Raw genomic sequence first — 14,687 nt, forward strand, 5'->3', positions numbered from 1 at the left:
CATTTGCATCCCTTGTCGGAAGCCAGCCATTTTGTGGTCCGATCTTGAAAACAACCCAGTTTGTTCTGGAAATACGCTTGTAGTATGTATGTAGAGTACATCATTGTTTCAATGCCAAGTGCCAACTGGCAACCCAAGACAGAGCAAAGCAAACCAAAGGAACATGAAAAGGCATGCTTCACTTAACCTCGCTCAAAATGGTGTTCTCTTCTTCGTGGAAAAAGAGACCTCATACAACAGTGGGTAGTTCACTTTGGCACTCGTGACCCCAGGGATCCTTTTAATAAAAGTCAGACCCCCTTCAAATGGGCCCTGCGTACGTTAGCCAAAAACCTGGGAGGAAGAGGGGCTGATAAATATGTGCATTAGGACTAAATGATGGGTATGTGAGAAAATCCTGCAGCATTTCATGCATGCGTACATTCGTTCGCCTAAACACGCAAAGGGGAAAATGGAAAGAATTGAGATGAAATTCAATTGAACCCAACACGGCCAACAAACTAAAAACTCTGGGCGCAAATTTACTTAGCGAACACTTGAGCTTTTGTTTGCCATCTTGAGATCGGCAAAAGATCAGCAACAAGCCACTGTCACTACCACCCACCACCACCACCATCACCAACAACAACAACAGCGCACCACCACCACCACCACGACCACGACCACCATCACTCGAAATCGAGGCAAGATCTTTCCCCTACTCAGGCATCATTTGCAGACCGTGATGTACAGTTCACATTCCCCTCGACCAAAGCTGTTGGATGAAATAATGGGCACATCATGCAGTACATACAGTTAGCTCTCAGTCAAGAGCACGTCTCTCCCTGTGAGAAAACACGTCCTCCAAGATTGCTGTCAAATACTTCAGGGCTGAGGAAGCAGAAAGAAAGAGGAGGGAGAAAGAGAGGGAGTGGGAGGGTGGAATATGGCTCACTTTAACTGTTGGGACTCGTGATGAGGGCAGGGAGCTATTGGGTATTACATTATCACTTTTCAACGACTTCTCAGCCTCCCACAAAATCAGCCCTCATCAAGTGATCCATTGAATGGGACAGGCTGGGTTTAACGACCTTTAGACCAGACCTCCTAAACGGCGACAGCGATCAGAGAGTGGAACTAAAGTTCTTAACAACTGGTCATCTCAGCTTTCTTTCCACCAACATTTTGGTTTCCATGACCAAACGCATGTCCCCAGATCAATTCAATCTCCCAAACAGCCATCAAAGCGCATTCTATAGAGTTCTTGACATTTTTTTTTCTTTTGAATGAGCGAAGCAAGTACATGCCAACTACTGAAGAACGCCAATACTGGTAAATTACTTCTACACACCTTTATGAGAGGCCAGCTTGCGTTCTCATTTGCAATGTGTTCATTTGAAGCCCAATCAGTTCAAAGTTTGGGCGAGAGGAAAATTCAACCACAACCTTACTCATTGGAAATGGAGAATGATTTCTTCCACCTTCATTGTCGAGTCTTACTCCACTCTAACAACGTGGTAATGGATCACTCTTGAGTTTCGGAACTTCAAAGAGACCCAAGTACCTACACTACGGACTGTAATACGCATGTACGTCGAGAAACAGAGGGAGAGGGGTGAATAATAATGGAACAAAATACTGCACGGTCTCGTTGGGTTTGACGCTAGTCAAGCCCAACTTGCATAACCTGAATAACGATCTTGCTCAAAGCCAATTTCGAGGAGAATAATGACTTGATTCTGAGTCTTGATTAGAGCCATTTCCCCGTACTTCCTTAGTAGGCAAATCATCCTTCAATGACGGCACTCATCACTCTTTTCGGCCTCGCATTACAAGCCTATCCTCCCTCAGATGATGATTATTATTATTATAATGATGAGGATAATCATGAGGTTAATTCTTCGTCCTCGATTCTCTCACCTATTGAATGCTCGTCGAGATTTCTCCTTTCGCCTCAATCCCAAAAGAATCGCTATTCTGAGTAGGACCATGATGTTAGGAAGTACCCAGAGCTTGGCACTCATGAAGCACACACACACACACACACGCACGCAAACGAGCAACCTCCAAACTGGCCTTTGAGCGCAGATGGAGAAGGAGACAAAATGGTCATTAATTCTATTTAAGCTCATTAATCCTCTAAGATGTGCGTGAAGGGAAGAGCTGGGAAAGAGCAGGTTGGAAAAAAGAGGAGAGGGAAGGAGGATCGAGCACAGATTGAAATCGGATTTCACACGATGTGGGTCAAGCTCGGTATTGGAGGTGGGAATACTCCACCCCGTTCAATGGGTTCTTACCTCTCTTGCGTCACTTTTGAGTACATCTCGTACATAACGCATTGTCTTGCGCGGTTCCTAGGCACTTGGTTTGGTTTTGAGAGAGGGTGTATTTTTCAATTTTGAGCCGGATTTTACCGATCCCGGATTATCCAGATCGAAAAAGAGCATGCATGAGACACTTGCACACGGAGCTTGATCGTACTCGCAGGTGGGTACGAATGGCGTACAAGATGAGCCAAGTCGCCCGGAAATCAATATATCCAGTATATCCAGACGAAGAAAATCAAGGTTTCGGAAGCCAGAAGAAAATATCAACAAAAGGTCAGACTGCACCATGCATCATCGCACTTTTCAAAAAATGGTGTAGGCAGTGTGGCAGCGCCTCCAAGTTCGTCAATATCTTTGCTCGATTGCATCCTACCAACCAATCATTTTATTTAAAGATCTCATGGCCAAAAAGCTCAAAAATATTTTTGACATTTTGGTCAGCCATCATCAAAACTAACCTTTGTTCAAGGCATCGTCACAGATGGAGAAGGGGAAAACCTATCAAGATACTTTAAACTTAGCTATATATCCTTGACTGACCAAGGAGCGAAAAGATAATGCTGGTGATGATGATGATAGTTAAAATGGTGAAGAAAAAAACGTAGAAGAAGACGATAACCTCTATGACAGGAATAACTCACACAGATGGTTTAAAGCTTTGAAGTCAAAAAGGGTCCCTTAATCCCTTAATCTATCCTAATAATACTAAGCAATTCGTCGGGTTGTCTTCACCAACTTGGCGCAATGAAAGGCCCCACTGATCATAAATGCACTGACAGAGAGGAGAAATTTTTCTATTTGATATTGAAAATGGCGATGGGGGGGACAAGACAATTTGGGCGAAGACTTAATGCACCCCTATTACGAGTGTACTCTAAAGTAAAGAACTGCGCCATGTTCCCAGAAAACCATTTGAACGCCTTTTCTGAAGGCCCTTGTTTTTCTTGCGCTTGTCAAAAGTTGTCGAAATGGAGGGGAGGAAGCCATTATTATCATTATTCGACGACGATTCCCGAGCGACCATACAATAGGGACAACCTTGCCAAGAGATAAAGATATATTGCTCAATAAAGAGCCTCATTCCATCATTACCGACAATGTACCCACAATATGCTTCGAATCATTAAGAAAATGAGAGGGTTGAGACGGAGGTTTGTATGATAAGTGAATTCCTTATCATCTTCATCATCATCATCATCATCACCATCATGACCTGAAGAACCAATTCACGGAAGTTTCAATTTCACTTTCGTAAAATGAATTATTAGCTGGAACAGATATCCTCCATTCGATGGAGTGCATTTCAATGCTCTTTTCAAGAAACGAGACAAAGATATAGGCAAATATTTATCTCTAAACAAGACACATCAACAAAGTTGAAAAATGGAAGACTTTTCATAGATAAAAAAAACTATCTGTTTTGTGATCACTTTTGTGGATGAAGTTTCTGGGCCTGGGGTTTTATGGTAGAGCAGGATAGCAAAATGTCAAGGGGGATATTGATCAAAGAAATCCGTTTCTTTTATGATACATACAGGCCCTTTATGCAACCGAGGCGAACTTCCCAAAATGCCAGGGGACACCAACATTTTGCCACAATAGAGCAATTGCAATTTCAAATATGGCGATTGAGCCGGGTTTTATTGGCTTAAAAAGTGCTCTGGGTCGCGAGAACAATGTCAAAAATCCGAGCCCAGCTCGAGAAGGTAACAACAGGTGGAGGCAATGTCGTCATGAATATATTGTTACGACCCCCTCAATCTAAACCAAATTCTTGCGTGTCAACCAAGCCAGAGCTGAGCTTGGCCGGCGAGAACCTGAACCAGATCTCAAGACGGTTTGGCAAGAAAAATTGATTTTCTCCTCCAAAGCTTGCTGACACATCACACATTGCATTAAAACATCGTAGGTAGAATTGCGCCAAACCGCTTTCAAATGACATTTTCCACGCCGGGGATCGCCAATGTGGCCGTGCGATTATGCTGGATCGTGAGGGATCCATCTAATGGAATAGGGGAGCGACCGACCACTCATGATTTGATTATGATCCATGACAGTTTCGTGATGAAAATTCCCAGACTAGTGAATACAACATAACTTTCCCATTAACTAAGAGTCCGTCATTCAAGATTGAAATCATTCTCTTAGTCGAACTCAATCGTCGCTTTGTTGTACAACCGTAAGCACGAGAACAGTCTAATGTGAGGCTGTCAGCTTTTCCGAGTAATCTGGATGAATTGAAGAGCTTCAAACAGTTATTCCCCCATTAAACTTCTGTCGAAATCCAAATCCACCAACCATCCTTCGGCTAGCCACTCACTTAGTCCTCGCCTCAGTTTTTTTTCTTCGAACTTTTGCTCAACACCAGTCCAATTAAGACGAGCCCGTTCGTTTCTCCAATCAAGTCGAGAATTCCCGTTTCCTCTCATTCTCTCGTTCGTCTTGGCCTCCTTCTCTCATCAAGTGCGTTTTGGAGACAAATTGTCATTTTCCGGCTTTGCCATCACCTGAGCTAAGTCCCATCCACGAACAGCGCGTAGACTGTATATACGTAGGCATAAAAAAGGGAATCTCTCAAGCCAAAATCCCAGAAATGGAGATCAAATCGATCTGGGTAAAGATTCCACCCAACTTTTCCCTCCGACCTTTGGCACCCACTCAAGGAGTCAACAAATACTATGCGCACCACTATTCGCTATTCACTACTCACTACACACTACACCACCCAAGCTCGCTCCTTTGAAGCTCGTCTGCAGTGCCTACATGCAGTATGTGTTCTACATCCGTCTGATTTGAGAAGACAAACCTTCGTTCGTGCTTCCCGTATCTCGAATCTTCCCTTTCCCGTGCCTCCCCACGGCTTTTAACACACAAAGAAATCGAGCCAATCCATCATGATCAACGATCCAATGGCCTACGTTCCTCCATATTTGGCCCACTTGCTCCTCACTTAAAAGGGTTTAAAGATATGTCGACCCCAAGAGAGACCACTTTCAGAGCTCGTTTCGTTTCATTACCGACAACCGTGTTTGTGGTTCAAGGAAGGCCCGTAAAGTTCGTCTTGGTACGTAAAGTTGAGAAAATAACATGAAAAAGACTGATCTAGGCCGATGCAGGATTCCGTTCGACGAGCACTCTTAATTCAAAGGGGTGGAGAAACAAACGAAATTATGGAATTAGATTTTACTTGAAATTTTAAAAGTCAAAGCTCTCTCAGCATGACCTACAGAAATTGCTTTCAATTTTAATAACCAGATAAATAACATGTTATTTTTCCATCTTACATAACATAAAGACCATAATTGTCGTTGACGAGAATAGGGGGTCGGTCCTTGCCACACATAAAGCACGCTCATAATTAGATGTGAATCGAAAGATATGATGCCCAATTACAGGTGGGATGTACTAGCTTATGGTGCACCCTGTTAGGTGTGGATCGTGCCCAAAAGCTTCTTCTTTTCCTCTTTCCTCACGTCCTAATCATCGATCAAATCCACATTCAGATTCCAGTACTAGGAGTCTCCCTCCCTCTCTCTTGATTCAGGTCATGGACGAATCCATCTTGCCGTCATACCGTCAGGTCATATCGTGGAAGTAAAACATAAGAACCACCTGAGACACCACATAAACTTCGACAGAGTAGTCAACGAACTGGGTGGAATTCCTTAACAAAATTACCATGTATGCACTTTGGATGGCAAATGATTACAACATGCTGGAAGGAGGCAGTTTCCTATGTGGTCATCATTCGAACTAAGGAGCTCTCAGATTTCAGCCATCTTACCCAATCAAAGTTTAATCATGGTTTGGGAGGATAAATATAGTGTAAAGGAATGTTGCCCGAAGCACAAATAATCAGGAGAGAGGCTCTGAATACAAACTTGTACAAGGATGGGAGGTGAGTGTTTGAGTTTTGGTTCGTCTGGAGAACTGAGTACGAGTCCTGTGGAAGGTTTGAGTCAGCCAGCCTCCGAAGAAATGTTGCAATGCAAGATGTTAACTAATGACAGAAAGTAGATCAATGAGATGGATGATCCATCCATCCATCCTCCTTAAACAAGGAAAATCTATTCTTTGTGGGGGTCCTTTTCTCGTTTTTCATTCTCATCTAAAGCGTCTCTTCCCGAGGACCGACCATTGTTCTAATGCAACTTGCGTCTTGGCTGGATTCTATTTGTGCTTGGCTCTGAAAGAGAAATGAAAGACATTCGACTACAAATCGGGGGCACAGAACAAAACTGAAAGGGCCCAATTTCCGGCCAAAATGACTCCCCCAAGTTTGATAGATGATCTAGTGGAATGGGTAGGAGGAGCACTCTTAACGACCATCATCAGAATTTCAGATCGGTTTCAAGAGCGAATTCGAACCATTTGCGTTTTCTTGTTTCTTTCTCCATCCAGAGGCCAGACGAAAAATGCCTCTTGAATCAAGTGCCATCATCGTACAATGCCTGTTCAGAGAGCAATTCCAGCTGCCAATGCTTGTTTGTCAATGCCAGGCAAGGATGGTATTGTAGTCCAATTGTCTAATTAGAACGTGCATGACCCTTGTCTGCATCACAGTCGCACATGAGCTGTCCCCAAACCGAGGGGATTCATATCGTTGAGCAATGCTGGCCAATGCATGTTGCTAGCTGGTTATAATATGTATGGTGTTGGGTCGTCAGTCAAGGTGCCAGTGGATGCATTGTGTCAAGGCGTGATTTGCAAGCCATGATTCGGGGAAAACACTCCATTAATAAGGAACCTAGCTAGGTAGGTAGGTGCTCTTGGACTTACTCGCTTTGGCGAACACCTTTTTCCTCTCGAATGCATGTAGTACGTAGGTACAGGGGATTCCATGTATTCGTAGTTGCTGTTCGTCTTCTTCTTGGCCGTGCTTTGCCTCTTCTTGTGTCCGTGGTCGTCTTGAAGTGGCAGAAGAGGTAGTTGAACTTACTTGGTTGGCCACTTGTAGAACCACTTTCACCTTCAATGAAGCTTCCAAATACCCCTTGGCTCGAATGTCCAAATAAAAGTCGTCCGAATGCACCTGGTAAAAAATGCTAAGGATGAGACACCTCTCTTTTTTCTGTTCCTCCAAAAAGTCCCATGTATAGGCAGCTAAAAGCTCCAAGTTCCCTAATCGTCTCCAAAGATGTCAACAATGGGCCCGTCGTCGGGGCTAAGCCGATTATTCTAAAGAATGATCTCCTTGATCGGAGGAGGGTAAGGTGGGGGAAAAAATCGGTGGAAATTGTACGTACTCCCATAAGGGGACCCTCGTTAATGCCCGTTAGCCACTGACAAAACACATTCCTGGATGCGTAATTTGGAGTTCTTTGTACCTTAGGCGAGTCCAACACAAACGCAAATAATCCGAGGTGCCACAAGAAAAAATAGAGGAACTAACTAATGGTCAGAATGCGTGATCAAGCCGGTCCAATCAACAATGATCTTTTTACCTTTGCCTTCTCTTGATTTTGGGACCATGTACAGTACACTACATAAGTACGTACAAGCACAACAATTCCAACATATAACGTGATTCAGGTTCTCAAGATTAGACTCACTCACGAGTCAGCTACACTTACAAAGAAAGAGAGGGAATAAACTCAAGAGCTCACTCTTATGTTGTTCATTGCAAGCGAACTGCTTTGCTACTCTACGAGTACTGTACTACGTACATTCGGTATTGGCAATTGTTGAACGTGGACATCGACAGTATCGCAAAACAATGATCCACTTGTCAGACACTTAGCTATCATGGAACTGGTAGCGTCTAGTAAGCAAAGGAGTATCATCACGATTTCCGTTGTTGTGGGACATTTTTGAACGAAAAATGGCAGGTTGGGTCTTACGAATTTGGCAAAAAAACGTCAAGAGTTGCGCGAAACCAATGTTATTGGATTCGATTTGGCACCAGAATTAGGTACGTACATTCATCCCACATGAATGGTACGTTTGTCCTTCCTATTCTTCTGGTAATCAGTCGATTCTAATCGGTGAGGGATAGCAATATAAGTAATGGTGTGAAATTTGGCACGTTTTCACAATGGCCGAACATAATGGGAATAATCCATAGGGTTAGTTTTGGTCTTGGAAGCAGCCGCAATCTCGTTGTGCAATTGCACATCGCACATTCTCAGCCAACTTTCGCCCCACAGGACCTGAATTAATGAATGGATGGGCCACCTCAATCCTCATTCGATTAGATAATACGCATTCCTGAGCCTCGCCAAACCGAGGTGAAGCCAAGGAATGCCTGCCGCATTTCAAGTTCAGAATCACTTAGAAACGACAAAGACGAAAAACCAATTGGAGTCTGATGGTTGGCTGGGGGGCAAGACGATAAAATGTCTTTCCCATCCATCAAACCGAAAGGCAGAAAGTATCCCAAGAATTTGTTCTCAAAGCAATACAAGACAAGAACGACGAGACGTTTTCACCAATCTTAACCACGTACGTGTATCTACGTATTAATCGATGAGCTTCGAAAACACCTTGGAAATCGAATGCGGGTGGAGACCACTATTTCCGATTCTTTTGAGATTCGTGACGAAACCCAGGGCCCGCTCAATCTCATCAATTTTTATTATCATCGCCGTCGTCTACACTCATTTTCACTCTTCGTGGGCTTTTCCTCTCGTTGTTCACATTTCAACACGAGGAGGGGTTGAAAAATAGCCGCTTCAGCCTCTTCCTTCTATCCATCTATCCATCCACTGTTAATAGCCTCTTTATCTCGATGGCCTCGAGGGGCGAAAACACTTTCGGACCATGGATAGAAAGATGCTTCCCATTTTTCTTCTTTGAGTCAGTCGTCTTCCAGCCACCCTTCCCTACATACACGACGATACTGGATACGGATATCAGCAAATGGGAACATCATATGAACGCTTGGACTTTTCGAGATTGCCTCCAGCTTTCCTTAATTGTCAAACGAAAGAATAGATAGGCTGGTGCGTTTGGTTGGTGCTCTTCTTTTCTGCCGTGAAAAGTAGCCGAGGGAAAACAATTCTCAAGAAGAAGAAGAAAAAAAGTTGAACTTCTTTCAGAGTTGGTCAAAGATCCTTTGGAGTAGGGAGCGATATAAAAATAGTTCGCGAGCAAAAAACATAAAAGGAGCAGCTACCCACCGAGTCTGCTGTTCCACTCGAAACCACTTTCATGATTGCCAGGTCCCAGAGCCCGGGAAAGGAAAGTAAGGAAGAAATATTACCGAGCCACCTGTAGAGTTAAATGACGCCTTAAAATTTACATATCGTCGAGTCTCCGTCCCTGTTTTCGCTCACAATGAATCCCGCTGGATTAAGGTGGACGTTTTCCATCTCGCTCAGAGATTCAAAATTTATTACTTGCTTCGCTGCTCCTTTTCTAGTTCATTCATTCATCCACTCATTTGGAGCCAGTCAGCCTCGTACAAGGTACATGTGCATGATTGAAAAGTACCAAAAGTGGTTCGAGATCTTAGTTCCATTCGAGCAGCAAGCAAGGTCTTTGTCGGAATAGTCCATCCACGAACAAATTAGAGGCTGGGAAAGGATTTTTGGATCAAGGTTGATAATACAATGGTAATTCAATTGAGTGCGGGAGAAAAATGGTTCACCTGGAGCCTTCGAACACCATCATCATGCACGATTAAGACCATCTCAAACTTATGGGCAATGTCAATACATTGATACAGAAAATAGAGAGAATCGAGAAACCTCGAGAAGATTGCAAAAATCCGGCAGAGAAAGGCCAAGAGCAATTGAGCAAAGCGGGACGAAGGGTTCCACCACTGAAGTGGGTTCAACTATGTGCGTACATTTCAAATCAAATGAGACCTAAGGACGAATTTACTCTGATTTTCAGCTCCGAGTGGCACAAGAATCCCCAGATAGCCCCAGTTTGAGCTCCTTCATTCCAAGGCCAAGAAGGTCAAACAGCGTGTCGAGATCAAACGGAAATGAGGCGCAAACCGGCGATCGGAGGACCACAAGCAGTAATGACTCCGGAAATGGAAAGCCGAGGGTATGAAAACTTCATTTCAGCTTCAACCTGATCTTGTTAGACACTGGGATGCACTAGGGTACAGAACCAAAAAAAAGAATTCATGAATTGCTATGCATGCTTCCCATCCCAAGTACCTCCGAGTTTCCAAGGCGGCATTGGCACGATTCGAAATTGGTCTTGAAAAGGGCCTACCTATTAGGGTAGGCCCAATCATGCAATGGACAATGATAGCTCCTCGCCATGAGGCAATCGCATAAAATGGAAAATAGGCCAGGGAACCGAACATGCCGTTTTTACTGCTAGGGATTGTCAGCTCTTCTCGCCTTTCATCCCATTTTGTCGTGTTTCTGGCAAATGAAACGTCACACAAACTTCGAGCACTTGCAGCATTTTTGAGCCTCAACACCTGACGCCTTGGGAGAATCATCGTGAAAGAAAGAAGGCAAGATTGGATTGGAAATGAAACGCAACATGATGGCATACGGAGCAATATAAACAAAACTGTACCTGAGAACCGTTGGCCGAGATTAAAAACGCAGCCTCTCAGTCTCTGTCGACCTGAATTCGAGTTTTTTGTCGGAGAGGGACCATTTTCCAGCCTATGCCAGCTTTTAGTATAAGGGGTGGGTCAAGGGGGATGACCAAGTATTGCAAGTATTGGCAGACTGCCATTACACTTCAAGGATGGTGGGATGCGTCAAGATCACAAAAACAAGTCCGGTCAATTATCCAATGTGGACTGTGGATTGTACTAGTGTGCGTAGCATCGCACAATATACAAAAGAACCCTCTGAGCGAGATCAACCGATCAGGGGATGCAAAAACTTTATCTCAATCTGGAGGAGAGGGAGACCAAAACCTCCCCGAGTCGGATAGTGGGTACATTTCATACCCGATGACCACTTTGGAATGTTCAATGTACCTTTTCATTATGAATATGGCCTCTAATGATACCCTTGAGGATGATTGGAGGGGGGGGGGGCTTAATCACCCAAATCGCATATGGAAATCTTGGCAGACCTGGAATGCCCTCAGAATAATACATTAGGGCTCACGAACTAGCTTTGGTACTGTACTAATGTTCGTACGTACATGTAATTGTAGCTTGACAATACCTACCAGGGGCCATCTATTGGGGATAAAGACCTCCATATGTTTTCTATCAGTGCACGAGATCAACCCGGAAATCAGATAATGAATCTACACTTGTCTGTACCAGTCAATGGACTGATGGACTCCGTATCAGATTTACATGAATCCTAATCCTTTTCAAGAAGATGCGGATCTCGCAAATGCTCTTTTTGTACCCCCTGACATGAACGAATTCTCTCCGTGTGTGTGTGTGTGTGTGGGGGGGGGTGATTGGGGTGGTGTTACCATGGACGATAATAATCATGGTGGCTGGGAAGCATCTGAGATGCGTTCACAAATACAACATCCCTCTTGTTTGGGGATCGATCGACTTCACTCCACCCGAGTCAAGTGACCAATCAGTAGATAAATCTCATGCAAAACATGGACAAGATGCAAAATCTAAGATGGGCTAGAGCAACACAACAGGCTCATCATGAGCTAGCTCATCTTTGTTGTCCTGGGAGTCTCAGACAACATCATGCTTGATGGGAACTTGACTCCTTGATCTACCGTGTCTTCCATTCTCAAACCCAAACGACGAAATGAAGCTCATTCACAATTGAAACTTTTTGTTTACAATTGATGGATGGTCGCCTTATATTTCACGAAATAGTTTTTGTTTGAACTAATGCTTTTGGACACCTTTGTGGTGTTGGCATTGTTGTTGCATCTGGATAGCACTTACCTACTTATGAGGCATGAAGCTAGCTAGCATTTATCCATCTTCCGGAGCAATTCGTCTTTGTCAATTGGAAGTCGTGGTTTGATCGATTACTCTTCGAGTTCAATTCTTTGAATCAATAGCTTGACACAATCACTTGGGTGTGTTGTTGGTGTTGCCCGTTCAACTCTTTGAGGGATGGAACCAATTAATTGGGATGTCGGTGGGCGAGGGGGTGGAATTCCAAAATTCCAAACAACGGCGTTGTTTAATCTCGCACCATGGTTTTTTTGTAAACATCGTAAGCCTAGACGCTCCTAAAGGGATAACGATAGTGCTAGTGATAAAATAATTCAGCCTGTGTCAGGCCAAATCTAGTCCGTCAAGGTCTTGGAAGAGGAATCTTTCCAAAGTAAGCGACTTGTCAGTGTACACATACACACGCACACACGCACACACTCACACACATATCGTGGAGTACATATCATGCATAACGCCAGTTAATGCGTGCGGTGTTTAGCCCAAAATGGGTTGAGCGAGGGTGCAGTCTATAATTAGAAGCTGATTTTGTGACTAATCCTTTGAGAATGATGATGATGGCGATCATAATAGTGATAGTGGTGGTAGTAGTAGTAGTAGTACTAGTAGTAATACTGTAGTAGTAATGAGGAAAGGAATGAGAGGATAAGGAGACAGAAGATGAAGGACGAGGATGTGAAGGAAAGGGATGAGTTTCAGGAAGATTCAAGATTAATTACGTGTGGGCTTATGAGTTCTACAAAAGACCACTCTACCACCACTTTATGCCTCCTTTGAAACTGTCGGAGAGATTGGGCCGTAACATGCGAATCTCTAAGCAGTGCTCAAAGTCAACCACAAACACCTAGTACGTATGTCGTTGTCATATCCACGGAGCTATTGCAGCGCAGGTACACTACTGGCATTAAAGTGTGAGAAGGACTGTAAAACGCATGATTTTGACGTAGGATGAGATGAAACAGGAACCCTCCATCTCAAACTTCGTATCCCCTCACTAAGTTTGGGTCATGGGTAATTGGCATCATCAAATGAGCACAAGGAGTTTTTTTGGCCAAGGCAATGCTAGCCAAGGTTTAATCCGAGTGGAACACAATCCAAAACTTGGAGGCTTTAGCACATTCCATTTGACTATTTGAGGTAGCCTCGAAAAAATGTAATCACCCACCGGGCAGCCTACATGGGATCTTGTTCTCTTTCCTATGTATTCACAGAGTACTACTTCTCCTCGACATCGAGTGTGTAGAGGTTATAGTCAGATAATATCGACTTATTACGAGATTTTAAGTGGTTACTTCCGAAAGTGCAATGTCAACATGGAACGATTACAATAGAACCCAATGTCAAATGTCATCCATCCATCTCCTCCAATGACAAGTGGATGACATGCACGGAACGTAGAACGTGGATGGAGTGTACTAGGTTCGTACGTATATGCATGCAGGATGATGCATTCTGTCCATCCAAACGACTCTCAAAATCTCAGAGTCGCAAAGCATTGGATCCGGACTCAGGCGGAGAAAATCGGTTCGACAGACGCCAGACTGACTTGTCGGTTCTTCACAAGACGAATGAATCTTGGAAGGAAGCACCGTTAAAGCTTTTCCGAGCTGTTTAATTGTTTGCATGCTTTAATGGGAAGACACCATTGTGCATTAACGACGAGATGAAGCTTCATGTCAGATGGCGCCTTGAGCATCATTCATGGCCCAACTCTCAATACATGTACCACTATTAAACACGAAAGCGAGCACTTTAACTGTGCTTCCGTCAAATTTGAAAACGATTTCTCACGACACACACACACCACACTTCCACCTGAAATGAATTCGTCTACGTAGCCGTAGTTTGAGTAGTATGGAGTTATCGAGCAATGCAATGAATGTTACCTGTCCAGAACAAGGCGAAGGATGAGCTGGGAGAGCTTCGAGCGAGGCTTGATGGGTAGCCGAAATGTCACAAATCAAGTCCATTACGAAGGTGCACGTTTGTCGATTCATGATTTGATGCGCTCCTAGTAAATTTCCATTCAAAACATTGACAAGTACCCAAAGACTGCTGAACAGACAAGTGCCTCGTTAACGTGGTATGCAAAGTGGATATTAACCGTGTAACATCCCGTAAAAGGAAACATATTTCCATGCTTCCCAATAATGCTGACATGGCCAGAGTAGAGGTGCGTTTTGTACCGTAGGAAATGAAACATCATTCTCTTCCTTGCTTGCAGAGAGAGGAAAATCGATTTTTCGCCCATCACAAACTCCGCCAGAGTCAGAGCGTGGATTTATACCGGGCCCAATTAGAGGAAAAAGACAAAACCATCGCAGCTATGAAGCAAGCAGCCAAGGTACGTTCTTACCAACCAGACGAGGACCCTTTCTTTTCAGGCACATCCTACTCGTGAATATTATGGGGTCCTACGTTAGTACCCACTAGAGCTTCAGTTAGCCAGTTCGCAATTAAATGGTTGGGAGCAAGGTCCATTAACGAGAACGGGAAATAATGATGTTTCGATCGTTTCCAAGACTCTTGTCCATGCGCCTGGCGAGATGAAATCAAAAAGTATTTTTTGC

This window comes from Tigriopus californicus, chromosome 5 (genome assembly GCF_007210705.1).
Source record: "Tigriopus californicus strain San Diego chromosome 5, Tcal_SD_v2.1, whole genome shotgun sequence".
Taxonomy (NCBI): Eukaryota; Metazoa; Arthropoda; class Copepoda; order Harpacticoida; family Harpacticidae; genus Tigriopus; species Tigriopus californicus.